A 14,080-nucleotide genomic window follows, 5' to 3' on the forward strand; every position below is an offset into this window, starting at 1 on the left:
GGACTCTCCACTGGGGGAGGGGGTCTGCGGTGACGCAAGTGTGGGCGGGTGAAGGAGGGCTTCCTGTTACGTCCCACATCACGTCAAGTGACTATTACGCTTCCTCCTTCCGGGTTGGAGGAGGTAGCGTGGTAGTCATGTGACGCGACCTGGGACACAATTACAGGAAGACAGAAGCCAGGGTAAGTGAACTATCCCTCACCTGCCTGCTCATTGGAAGACCTGAGTGGCAACGGATCCGATCGACCGGTGATGAGATCCGTTCGCCAATGTGAACCAAGCCTTACAGATCCGGTGAAGCGAAAACCGGATCCGTTTTACCTGATCTGTTTGGCTTAATTGCCCAATGTGAACCCCGCCTAACTTCTTGTCTATAGAAATCCCAAAGATTAACTTATCCATCTTTTCTGTACAAGAGCTCCTCCTGCTGGCTCCAGGTTATATTTACATATCTATAATTTCATATTTACCTGATTAAAGAAAATAAAAGTGTATCTATCTTAGAACTTAAAGAGAATCTGTATTGTTAAAATCGCACAAAAGTAAACATACCAGTGCGTTAGGGGACATCTCTTATTACCCTCTGTCACAATTTTGCCGCTCCCCGCCGCATTAAAAGTGGTTAAAAACAGTTTTAAAAAGTTTGTTTATAAACAAACAAAATGGCCACCAAAACAGGAAGTAGGTTGATGTACAGTATGTCCACACATAGAAAATACATCCATACACAAGCAGGCTGTATACACCCTTCCTTTTGAATCTCAAGAGATCATTTGTGTGTTTCTTTCCCCCATGCACTGACGTTTCAGGCTGCTCTTTTCTTCCTGCAAACAGCTTTGCCCTTGTCTGTAATTCTTCAGTATGTGAAAGCCCAGCCAGCTCAGAGGACGATTTATCCAGCTTGTAAAAGAGAGAAGAGAGAAGCTGCCCTAAATAAATAATACACAGGCAGTGTGCAGAGAGGGGCCTGGATGGGGGAGATGCATCACAGAACCACAACACTGAAGAACTTGGCAGCCTTCCAGACACAGGCCTGACAAGTCTGACAAGAGAGAGATAAGTTGATTTATTACAGAGATGGTGATAGCAGAAAGTGCTGCAGTAAGCCAGAACAGATTAGAATAGCTTTTTGAACTTGTAGGATGATAAAAAACAGGATGCAATTTTTGTTACGGAGTCTCTTTAAAGAGGAACCATAACGACATATAATAAAAGGCAGTTAATTATTCAGGATACTACCTTTTATGTTAATACTGTATCATGGTTTCAGCATCAGAAACACTTCTTATAACTATGTATTGCTGTATATTGGTATGTAGCCCTCCCCTCCCACGTGGCCTAGACTGTTTATTATGCATAATTCTTCCCACCACAGCATTCTGCGAGACCAGAGATCTTTTTCTACTGGCTTTAGAACTCTTCAGTACAACAAACATTCCGCAGAGATCACCTGCCAGTACTAAAGATGTTGCTACCTGTGATTCATGTCAGAAAGTAATTCAGGGAGAGGAAAGATTTTACAATCGGCAAACACTAACGATTTATAAGTTAATTTTTTTTTTTTAAAAGCTATTTTATTTTGACTAGAATTCCTCTTTAAATTAATATTTTATTTGCTTGATTTATTTGAGTAGACCAGTCATAAAAAACAGGTTATTTCGGCGCCTGTCGTTCAGTGTCGAGCGCCAAAGCTGGGCGCCATTGCCATAGCACTGCCGCTATGCGTCCTGCGCAAGGGTAATTTGCGGATCCAGCGATCGCCAGGCTCCGAATTACATCTCCCTGCAAGTTGCTACTAGGGAGAATAGTATTTTACGTTGCCGGGGATTTGAGCGGCAACAGGGTGAGCCGTCATTTGGCTCACCCTGCGCCCATCTTACCGGTGGCTGGGCAATATGTATGCGTCATAGTTACATGCATGGCTTCCAACATTTCCAGAACAGAAATAGGCTCACTTGGACCGCCCATGTCCCACCCCAAGCTCCAACCAAGCCCCATCCCAATGGCCCCAACAAAATACCATTAGCTGGAGACTGAGAGACCATTGTCGGTACTCCCTGTACACATCAGCAGTTAAAGTGTATTTACATTGAGGCTGTAAATCAAGTAATGTTTTTAAATCAAGTAATGTTTTTTGATCCCTGCAATAGGAAAATGTTAGTTTCATATTTCTATTATTTCCATTCAAAGTGTCCACCAATGATATCAGTTCTTCCTTAGTGCCTTTCCAGACCAGGAGCACATCATCAATATATCTTAACCAGAGGGTGACCTGGGAGCCAAACTCGGGAAGGGAATAGACGTCTCTCCCACCAGCTACAATGTAAACTGGGGTAAGCCGGTGCACAGCCCGTCCGCATCGAGGTGCCCCTGATCTGATGGTAGCAATCTGATCCAGAGGAAAACTTAAAGGGGCACTAAGGTGAAAACATATAAAATATGTGCAAACATACAAATAAGAAGTACGTTATTTTCCAGAGTAAAAAGAGCCTTAAATTACTTTTCTCCTATGTTGCTGTCACTTACAGTAGGTAGTAGAAATCTTAGAGAAGTGACAGGTTTTGGACTAGTCCATCTCTTCATGGAGGGATTCTCAGGGATTTATTTGTTTTCAAAAGCACTTAGTGAATGGCAGTTGTGTTCAACTGCCAAAAGACTGTGTAGCGAGCAGAGAAGCTGCCAGCATCATTGTTTAAATCCATTTTAGGAAATATCTTTATCAAGAATAAAAGCCTTGCTGAGAATCCCCTATGAAGAGATGGACTAGTCCAAAATCTGTCGCTTCTGTCAGATTTCTACTACCTACTGTAAGTGACAGCAACATAGGATACAAGTAATTTATGGCTCATTTTACTCTGGAAAAATGTACTTCTTATTTGTATATGTTTGCACATATTTTAAATTTTAACATTTTTCGCCATAGTGCCACTTTAAGCTGATTCAAAACTAAGTTTTTTCTCTCCTTTGAGCCAGTACCAGAACGTCTCAAGTTGATGCCACCAAGTCCCAATTGGGTTGGGATCGAAGTGATTCAACATAAGGTGATATCTCACTCACAACAGGCAGAGACATCCATTAGTCCCCTTTCTGTGAATCACATGCAAAGGATGGTAGATGGTAGATCATTCATATATTCATGAAAGCTAAAAAAACAAATGCTATTTGACTGTATGGGTAATTTCTGGATCCACATCTAGTTGAAATTAGAACTACAATATGTTAAAAAAAAAAAAATAATAAAAGATTTGTGTAGCAATGATATGCTACTGAAATTTTCTAAAGAAGTGAAGGTTCATTTTAATTGAACTGACTTTTTGTCATATCTGCTCCCCCACATAAGTAAACCACTTCCCCTCCCATAGGACAAGGATCTACTTCCCTGAAAATCCCACCTGAGCTCCCAGAGATCCTCTTGCATATGTGCGCACGCAGCCCCCAGGGTTGTGTACAGATTGGAAAATAGGAACATATGTACCATATTTAAACACCTAATGTAAGTGTTTAAATTGAAATGATTGCTGTTAGAATGAGCAACACAACCGTTTCCAGGGGCGTAACAATAAACCCTGCAAGGGATGCCTTCGTTGGGGGACCCAGAAGCCACAGGGAGCCCCGTGGGGGGAAAAGTTTGAGAGAATGACAACTAAGGGCATGGAGAGAAAACTTATTCTGCTCTCATACCATTGTTATATAGGCTGCATGTGTCCACCACACAGATAAGGAATCATACACACTTTGGAATTTGTACACTGTCCCTGCTCCCTAGGGTTTGCAAAAAAAAATCTGTCTCACACTGCAGAAAAGTTCTGATGACTTCATGTGCAACGTTACAAACAAAGAAGTCACAGTTTGAATAAAAGTTGTAGACTGACCCTTATTCAGCACCCACAGAAGGGATTCCTAGATTCTTATCAAACACAGGCTAGTGACCTTATGGTGTCTGATTACGGACGCAGTGGAGTGGGTAAGATTGTTGTCTGACTGTTGCTGCCTCATTAAAAGCTTGTTGTCTCATACGAAGTCCAAGATACTGTAATAACAGTACCAGTCAGTGACATTCTGAATGTTTTGCCAAAGTTACAGTGAATACTAGATCTTATTTTCAGCATGTCATTGTTGTTCCTCCATATAGCATGTGCTCTCATGTAGTAAAATAATACAGCTGTGTGTGTGTGTGTGTGTGTGTGTGTATGTATGTACTGGGAGCAGAGCTGCAACGAGGGACTTGTCGGCTGCCAGGGGCTGGAGGAAGCCCCAGGTAAGTAGATCTGGGGGTAGCACAGATTGCCTGACATTTGCTTTAAAGAGAACGGGAGGTGGGATTTAATTATGTTACTGGGGCACAGAGGCTGGTTGTGCACACTAACACCAGCCTCTGTTGCCCCATGGTGTGCATCCAAGACCCCCCTGTGCGCCGCTATTCCCCCCGCATTGCTGGCGACACGCAGCGTGTTGCCAGCACAATGTTTACCTAAGCGCTGTCTGTCAGCGTCGCTCCCCCGCCTCCTCTGCATCGGCGCTACCCACCCGTGTCCCTTCCCTCCCGCTGATTGGAGGGAAGTGACGCGGCGGGTAGCACCGATGCGGAGGAGGCGGGGGAGCGGCGCTGACAGACAGCGCTTAAGTAAAAATTGTGCTAGCGAGTGTCACCAGCACTGCGGGGGGTATAGCGGCGCACAGGGTGGTCTTGGAGGCACAGCATGGGGCAACGGAGGCTGGTGTTAGTGTGCACAACCAGCCTCTGTGCCCCACTAGCATAATAAAATCCCACCTCGGGTTCTCTTTAAGACTAAGTGTTTTTATCTGCATGGGGAAAACACATTGGTTTTCCTGTGCAGAAAGCGAGGGAGGTGGGTTGGGGGGCCCTTCCAAAGTTTCACAGGGGGGCCCAGTGATGTCTAGTTACGCCTCTGACCATTCCCTTGTAAAAATGATAGTGGTTGTAATTTCCTGTCAGCTGGAACGTGAAACGCAGCTTGGGCTGCATTCTAACCAAAGAGTAAAATGCGTGGGGAAAAAGCGTAGTGGGCTAAAAGAATATTACAATAAAAAAATTAATTATACATTTCCTATGGCTATATCAAGCCCATTTATTAATTATGCTACCTCCCTGCCCCCATATAACACAATTGTGAAAAGAAAAAAAAATAAAGTGATGAAATTTAAAAGACAATCCATAAAGTACGTTAGGGGCCTAGCTTTTAAAATATGTATGCTATGTGGGTGTATTACTAATATTTTTTGCATATAAGAGCTTACATTATTGTTAAGAGTACCCAAAATCATATAATGGAAAAAAAGATCTTTATTTCCAAATAGAATATTATCACCACACATTGTACTAGGGACATGATTTAAACGGTGTAATAACGTGACAAATGGGCAAATAAAAAGTATGGGTTTTAATTACAGTAGCTTGTTTTATTTGAAAACTAACTTATCCGTATGTACTCGAGTATAAGCCGAGTTTTTTGGGCCAAAAAAGTAGCCCAAAAGTGGGGGTCTCAGCATATACTCGAGTCACTCATTAGTGGTGCCCCCTCCGTGCAGCCCCCACTGTAATTCACACTGTGACAGAAAAAGCTATGCGCTGACTATAATCCTATAGCCATGTGCGCAGTGTAGCAGGCAAATTTGTTGGCCGTGTCACCCCCACCAGCGTGCCGCCTGACAACAATGTATGGCAGCTCTGAGGTGTCCCCCGCTTCCCTCCTGCGAGTGTGTCTGTAGTTATATGCAAAGCTGTGCGCCTTCATTTCTTTACCGCAGATCCATGCCCGCTGCTGGATCTCCTCCGTAACCTATGTCTGGCCACTCTGAGGTGTCGCCCGTTCTCCTCCGAGTGTGTCCGTGGTAATATGGTAAACCACATGGCTTCTTTTGCTTTCCGCCGATCCACAGCCGGTGCCGGGTCTCCTCTGTAACCTACGTTCATAGCGGTCTTGTTGCTATGTTGCCATCTAGTGGCGCCTCACATCACGTGAGTCACTGCACGGATCGATAGAGACAAAGAGTGCTATGGACTGAGGAGACTCAGCATATCAGATGACTTGGCGGCTGATCGACCATCCGATTCGATCATTATAATCGAATCGGATGAAAATCGGTGCCGCCAAGTACATGCCCGACCGGCAATTTCAGCATGAAATTGATCAGGAATCAGCCTGCAATGTATGGGCAACCAACAGATCTCTCTCTATTCAGATTGGATTAGAGAGAGATTTGTCTCTTGGTCGAATCTGCCCATCATCTCTAGATGTATGGCTACCTTAAGAGGTGAAGTGGTTAGTCTAACAACTGCATAAATAGACAACGTCCAAGTACCTTTTGGCAGGTTGTTGGTGCCACATATCCAACAGGCATGTGTGTATTGTGTATTGTTGGGAGTGTTGATGGACACCCTCAGCCTTGTAGGCTGTTCTACTCCATCTTTTCGGGACTTCCTAGTTTGATAAATAAAAGGTAAAAACAGATTGGGCTCATCCCTCTGCTCAGAAGTTGTTGCAACCAAGGGGAGGGTTTCTGACATTCTCTTTCAGAAACTCTGCAATCTGCAGTTTGCTGTCAGTGAACATACCTTAGGACAAATCTGCAGCACTTTGTTGCACTTGCAGGATCGAATGAAAACAATGCTTGCAAAAAATAGGTTTAAGGTGCCCATACACTCGTCAGATTGGCAGCAGATAGATAAGAAATGCATCTGATGGTCTATCTGATGCGTTTTTAGAACATTTTTTACCAGGATAGAATTCCAATAGATTTCAGTTTGAAATCTATTGAAATTTGATCTGATGGTATTTTTTTGCCATCAGATTTCCATTAAGGCCAATGCAAACTGATAAGCAATCTCATCAGATCGACCTAAATTTTCCACCCTGCCAGTTCGATGGAAGTCCATCGAAATCGGCCCTCGATCGGTCGATTGGCCAACCGATTTGCAATCGATCGATCGATCGATCTGGATCGATCGGTCGGACAGAAAATTGGCTGAGTGTATGGGCCCCTTTATGCTTTTCAGCTTGGACATGCTGAACGCTGTACAGTTTCGTTTCAGTGGCCAGAGATACAATTTAAAGCTTAACTCTAAGCTCTGCACAGTTCACCTCCCAAAATATCGCCGCTCAATTCATGCTTTTTTTTTAAAGCAGGAATACATGAAATTCTAAACTTATAAAGTGGTCCCATTACCACTCTAGTAGCTGCTGCTGGCTCTCTAAAGGGAAAATTGCCTAATTTTACAATAACGGATTCTCTCCAGTCCTGGCATTTCCCAACCGAATCATATTCATTTGCATAGAATAAGTTTTGACAGAAACCCAGAAGTCTTTTGCAGTAATGAAGGAAATTTGACTACCAAAAAACTTTGTACATTAATGACTGAAGTGTTTGGTAACACTGGACAGACTCAATTTAATGTCCAACACCAGATGTAAATAGAGCATAGTCAGGACAATGACCAGCTGATACCTGTTTGTGACAAATAAGGCTTCTGTAGCTAAAAATCCACATATATGGAGTTTCCCGCCCAGTCACTTTGGCGCATGGTGAGGCAAATGATGGCGCACCCTGCTGCCACTCATATTCCGGCCGGCATTAATTACTATTCCCCCTCTGAGTCGGAGCAGCTAGGAAGGAGAACTATCGCCACCACCAGAATTACACTGCTGTGTGGCAATAGACATAATAACATCATGTCTATGGCAATGCCCAGGTCAGGCACAGTATGGGGAAGAAAGCACTCCGAAATGACCTGCCTCGAAAAATCCTGTTTTCAGAATAGGTGATATGGAGCAGGTTCTGTGGGTGGAGCTACATGATCATACTGCTGAGAAAGCAAGGGGGTGTGGCATACACTGGACTGAGTGAGAAGACAGCAACCTGTAACCAGGGGAGTATCTAGGTAATAGAGAGCCCATGGCAAACACTGAAATTGTGCCCCCTGAACCTCCCCCCCCCCCCCCCCCCCCCCGCCCATCCATTACCGGGCAGAGCAAATTTCCCCCTAAAAGCAGCATTCTGTCTCACGTGCATGTTATGCCTGAGTTTTTGATTTTTGACTCAGGATATTGCTGAAGTTACTTTTTTGGGGAAATATTTTTTATTACCTCTGCCCTTGTTTCTAACACTAAGCCAAGTGGCACGACATACATAAATTAAATCGCCATGTTTCCCAGATAACAGAATCAATCTGGTCTGAGTGACAGGGAGGCATAGGGGCAGACATTTCGGTGCAGCACCGGGGCAGGCACAGCGCCCATGATGCCGTGGCACCCATGGCATAAGCCATACCTGTACCCCTCTAGATACGCCTCAGCCTGTAACTATGTTTTTGCTACAGAAAGTGGCTATAAATTCTCAGTCAGCGAATAAAATTTACATGTTTGATCTTACAGTGAATCTGCCCCAATCCTGCTTTGTGAGATTCTCCTGCCTGCTTAGGTGACAACGGAATGTATGGCCCACCAGGTACAAGAAAAGATCAGGCGGAAAACGTGAGAAACTCCCTGTGCTCAGCCAACAACTTTTTCCCACAGCGCATCCTTTGCTATTATAATGTCACTTTCACAAATTGATTTGAGACCCTCGCAGTCCCACCGGTATTTCAGAGAAAACCTCCCAAATCTTTCAGCGACAGTTTCAATCATCCCAATTGGCCAGGTGCTTTAAAGTATACCTGATAGAAGCACAACAAAAGGATTTATACTTACCTGGGGCTTCCTCCAGCCCTTTGTAGTCCGTGAACTCCCTCGGTGTTCGTCCAGTCCCAACTGAGCTAGTCGGAGACCACTGGGCATGTGCGGCCCTGCCCACGCGCCTCCTTGGTCATGCATCTGTGGTTCTGCACCTGTGCGGTTACAAGCCTTAACCAACAGCACAGGAACAGAATGCTCCTGGTAACAGAAGGGAAACCAAGGAGATCCATGGCCAGGACCACGAATGCGCAGTGGTCAGCAAATACTGGGGCTTAGAGTGGGAAAACGGACGGGACCAAACAGACACTGGAGGAGCCCTCGGACTGCAGGGGGCTGGAGGAAGCCCCAGATAAGTGTAATCATTTTAGTTTGTCATGTCCGCTGGTGACGCCGTACGGCGGAGCTCTGAGACCTGGCTTGCAGCACGGATTTCCTGGTCTCAGCGGGCCGCTGACATCAGGCGCCCGGCTCCCATTGGATAAGCGGCGGACACGCTCTCAGTACGCGCTCCGCCGCTGTAAACAGTGACCACGCCTGCACATTGCATGTCAGCTGACTGATGACACGCTGCTATTGAATTGGGCACTTTGGGTTCCTTGACTTCTGATTGGTTAGTCCTTGTATAAAGCTAAAGTGAGTGCCCTCTGTCATCGCCCGTGATAGCTTATGCTGTGGCTTGTTGCTGAGATTGTGCTCACACACCTGATTGATCTTGTTGCCAACTTTGCCTGTATCCTGACCAAGCTTCACTCTTGATATCCTTGTTGCCAACCACTGCTTATTTCTGACCACATCTACTGATTGGATTCTCTGCTTGTACCTGGATTTGCCTGATTGCCGCCTAAACCGACCTCCGCTTGTTAAAGGACTCCCATGAACTCAGCCTGGACCGACATTGACTTGAACTGACCACGCTATCTGTAACGTGTTTGAACTACCCTCCCCAGCCGCAGTCACCTGGCTATCATCTGGACTGCCTCAGCCTTCAGGCCTCAGGTGACTATATCCCTTGTGAACACTGTGCCTTGTATTACCCATACTGCTTTGGTGGATTACTATCTGTCAGTCTGTATGCTACATCTACCTGCAGGGTGTATTGTAGTATTGTGTTAGGTAGGAGTTTGCGCAGGTTATACGGGCTGGTCTATAGGTCAGTCACATGGACATACAGCCTGACCTATAGTCATTGACCAGACAAGCCTGACATAGTTGTATTTATCTCAGGTTTTATTTAACATTGAGTTATATGACATCAATAATCATGCAACTTAAACACAGAGAAAAATAAACTCTGTCACTGGATGCCTACACATGAGTAGGAAAACATTTGTGCCTGTGGGTGGGCTTCTTCATTCCTTGTATGATTTCTGCATAAATAACAGCTAGAGTAATAGAGTAAGCTTCTCGGTCCTGGCGTACTTAATTAAACTGCTGGGTTAGGAATATTCTGCATCCAGAAAGGCTATCAGTGCTTCGTTTCAGGTCTTTTCTGTGCTCTGTGTCTTTGGGCTGGTGCGCACCAAGAGCAGTTGTGAGCATTTTTGAAAATGCTTTCGGGGGGGGGGGAGGGGGGGTTGACCGCTTGGCTAACGTTAGTCGATGGGCTGTTTGTCCCCCAAATGCAAACTCTAGTCCTACAGCATTTTTTTGATTTTTGAGGCATTTCTGCGTCAATGTAGAGTATAGGAAAGTGGAAAACTGCTCTGAAAAACGCTAGATCGGTTTTCCAAACGTTTTTGTTACAGAAGCTGTTCAGTAACAGCTTTACTGTAACAAAATATAAACTCTGCTACACAATAACGCTCCAAAAAGGATAGGCATGTTAAGAAAATCTCTCTAAACATGCCTAGAATCTCTCTGAAAAACAGCTTCAAAAACCGCTAGCGTTTGCGGATCCACTAGCGGTTTTTGGTGTGCACTGGCCCTTTCACTGTTTTGCTACCACAACGTCAGCCAAGGCCTGTGTTTTTGTTTTGCTGCATTGTGTTTGGTTTGCCACAATCAAGCACCGCTTTTTCTTTGAAATACCCTGCCTGAGCTGTAACACTATCCTAGCTCCCCACTTGAGGCTCCTTGCACACTTGCACCCTGCAGTGTACTGCGTTACTATACCCCGCTGCATAGGCTATGCAAGTCTCTGGAGACTTGTACACTTCATGCAGTGCAACTTGGTGCACTGGAAGTATCCAAATTGCTGCAATGTCATCAAAGCATTGGTTGCAGCGCGTTACCTGCCACACGGATTATGCAGCAATGCATGTCAATGGGCAATGCAGTAAGTGTGCACGACGGGAGCATGGTGTGATGTTGCGCACATGTGCAGACTGCCGGGAATCCCAGTGATGTACTTCCTACCCAGAAGGGGTACGTCACGAGGCAGGGGCGGTGCTATGCATATGACACCCTGTCACCGCACTGTGGCGCAGGACCATATGAAGGCTCATTTGTGTGGTGCTTGCACTGCATCACACCCCTAATATAAAGTGTGTAACTGGCCTTAAGCCAATCTCTCACATTTTGTGGAGGATGTGGGCAACTTACAGCGCTCTAAAAGAGCAAGTGTACTAATTTTGAGACTGAACTTCTGCTCAGCAGCATGGTAGTGCTGGCAAACTCTATGCTGCTAATGTTGAGCAGTGCCAGACTAAGAGCACTGCATCAACAAACACAGGCCGTGTTCTCAAACATAACCCACTTACCGATGCCTAGCCTTAAGATCTCCCCTAACTAATGCCTAACCCTAAGACCTCCCTCTACCGATGCCTAACCCTAAGACCCCCCTTTACCAATACCTAATTTTAAGACCTACCTCTACCTCTCTAGTCCAAAAGTAAACAGCATCATGCTCAATGGAGTCCCCCCCCCCCCCCTTCATATAATGACTCACCAGATGGTGCGGCCGAGCCCCGCCCATCTTGCCCCTGATGAGTTTACGTAACGCGTAGGGCGGAGCTACTGAGTGACGACCTGTACACGTGGTGCTAGCTGGTCACGGCTGGCATCACACACTGGGACTCGTAGGCGGCAGGGATTAGGTGAGGCGGAGCGCAGCGGTTATTCATATTGCCTCTGAGCACCTTTCCACGCATAGCCACGGCACGTATTGCGATCCCTAGAGCGACCCAGTAGGTCTTTTTGTTTACTAAACAGAATACATTGATTGTAAAGGTGTATGCCACCATTTATTTTTTTTAATAAATCCTGATATATTTATGCGATTGAGGCCTCTTTTTCATGATTACAGAGGGTGCTGCATGGATGGTGATATTGCCAGAGAAGGCAGTGGGGTAGCCATAAACCACTGAGGAGCGACGTGCCAGGCTTGGCAGCACCATCTGATGAGTCGTTATATGAAGGGGGGGGGGGGGCGGACTCCATTGAGTTTGATGCTGTTTACCTTTGGACTGATATAGAGGGCTTACACTACTACCTAATATTTTACTATGGCCAAACCTAACCCTACTCTTACACAGAATCCTCCCCTGATGCCTAATCCTTTAAACCCCACCACAGTACAAACTCGCTACTTTACGCCTACCTCCCTACCCCCCCTTCCGCACAAACTACCTACCTAACCCCCCCAAACTACCTACCTAACACTTAACCTCTCCCCCCCTTCCCCACACAAACTACCTACCTAACACCTAACCCTTAACACCCTCGCACTCACAAACACTATCTGCCTAAACCACCTGCACACGAGCTACCTAGGGACCGGCTTGCACTAGTGGCGATGCAATGCGATTGGTTCCTATCTGCGGCTAGTGCAAATGGGCTCTTAACCTAACCTCCCCCACCACATATTCTCAGAACCTGCCATAGGCGCCTAAAAATATCGGCATTTGGGCACCTGCAGCTCCTGACATACAGTATATCACCCGCTATTTACCAGTCGCCCAAACTTCGACTTCGGCGCCAAATTACCAGATTTTACATTGGCGCCTATGGCAGCGCCCAATTAGTCCATTTGCCGCATGGGCAAGCACTGCTTCCAGATTCAGCATGGAGAGGAGAGGCAACTACAAGAAAACACAAACAAAAACATGCCTTTCCTCATGCATTACATTTGTGGGTCAAAACAGGACACACTAAAATCACACTTACTCCGTTTGTGGAGTGGAGTCACAGCATGGAGATCAAAGTGGCGCATCTCAGCAACGGAACCATGTCCAGAAGGACCACGAGACTCAAAGCCTAAACTGGAAACACAAACACTGAAGCTCCCATCCACCAACATCACTTCCTCTAGAAGTCGCTACTCATTTTTGGGACCTCCCCCTTCATCAGGAGGGGAGGGAACTCCAAGTGGGCGGCTCCACCGGTATCGCGGTAGTCATGCTGCTATGTCAAGAGTGCAGAGGATTCTCCACCTCACCTTGCCTCATGGCAGTGGTTACCTTGTCTATATAGCATACAGGAAGTACTATATGCCCTCTACTGCTAATAGTGAGTGATTGCATCACTGGTAAGGGAATCAACTCTGCCGGAAGAAATCCCAGCATCCTCTGCGTGCTTGTGTTTGTGACAGTGAAGGCCTGTACGACGTCAATCACAAACACATTAATCAAATGATTATTTTTCCAAATATGCCCACACAAAATAAATGATGTCGGATGCCACAACTGCTGTTATTCTCACGGTTAGAAATTAATACAATAACATTGAGTGGCCTGTCACCTACCAGATCTGTATGTTCCTACCTGCAAATAGATCCTGTCACAGTGATGGAAAGTCAGAGACACTTGTCATTTACATGAGTGTATGCAGGGAAGACGTCAAGAAGAATACGTTTTTTCGCTTCAGTTACGTAGCAGTCAGACAGACGTGAATTATGTGACTGGAACATATACAGTCAGTGCCAGCACACACATAAATAGCAAGGATGATAAATATACATCGTTGTGCATCAGTAATATTATCAGGTTTATTCTAATAAGGTGCAGGCAGCAAATTTATAGAGATTTTTTGCAACACAACTTCAGTCTCTCAAGTTAAACAAAATGTGCTGTATATCAGCCCGTCTTATTAAATACATTCAACCCCACTGCTGATGGCTCTTTGATACGATGCACCTGAAAGCAGGGAGGTAACTGACACAGCCCTGGCACCCTAGCAGAGTTTGTCAGGCCCCAGCGAAATTTGTTGGGTGTCCCCCCCCCCCCAGGAGCCTCCTGAACACCTCTTCTCCAAGCCCCCCACCCGATCGTTCAGAGCAGTGTAGGAGCATGTACTTTACCTATTTCCAGAAGGACAGGACCTCTTCTCTACGCCGTTTAGCCACAATGTGCAGCCTATTCGCTTGTGGCTCTCCCAACATTGCATTTCATGTGATAGGAAGCCGCAAGCTAATAGGCTGCAGGCCCAGCTACACAGAGTAGTGAAGACAG

The sequence above is a fragment of the Hyperolius riggenbachi genome, chromosome 12 (assembly GCF_040937935.1).
Source record: "Hyperolius riggenbachi isolate aHypRig1 chromosome 12, aHypRig1.pri, whole genome shotgun sequence".
Classification (NCBI taxonomy): domain Eukaryota; kingdom Metazoa; phylum Chordata; class Amphibia; order Anura; family Hyperoliidae; genus Hyperolius; species Hyperolius riggenbachi.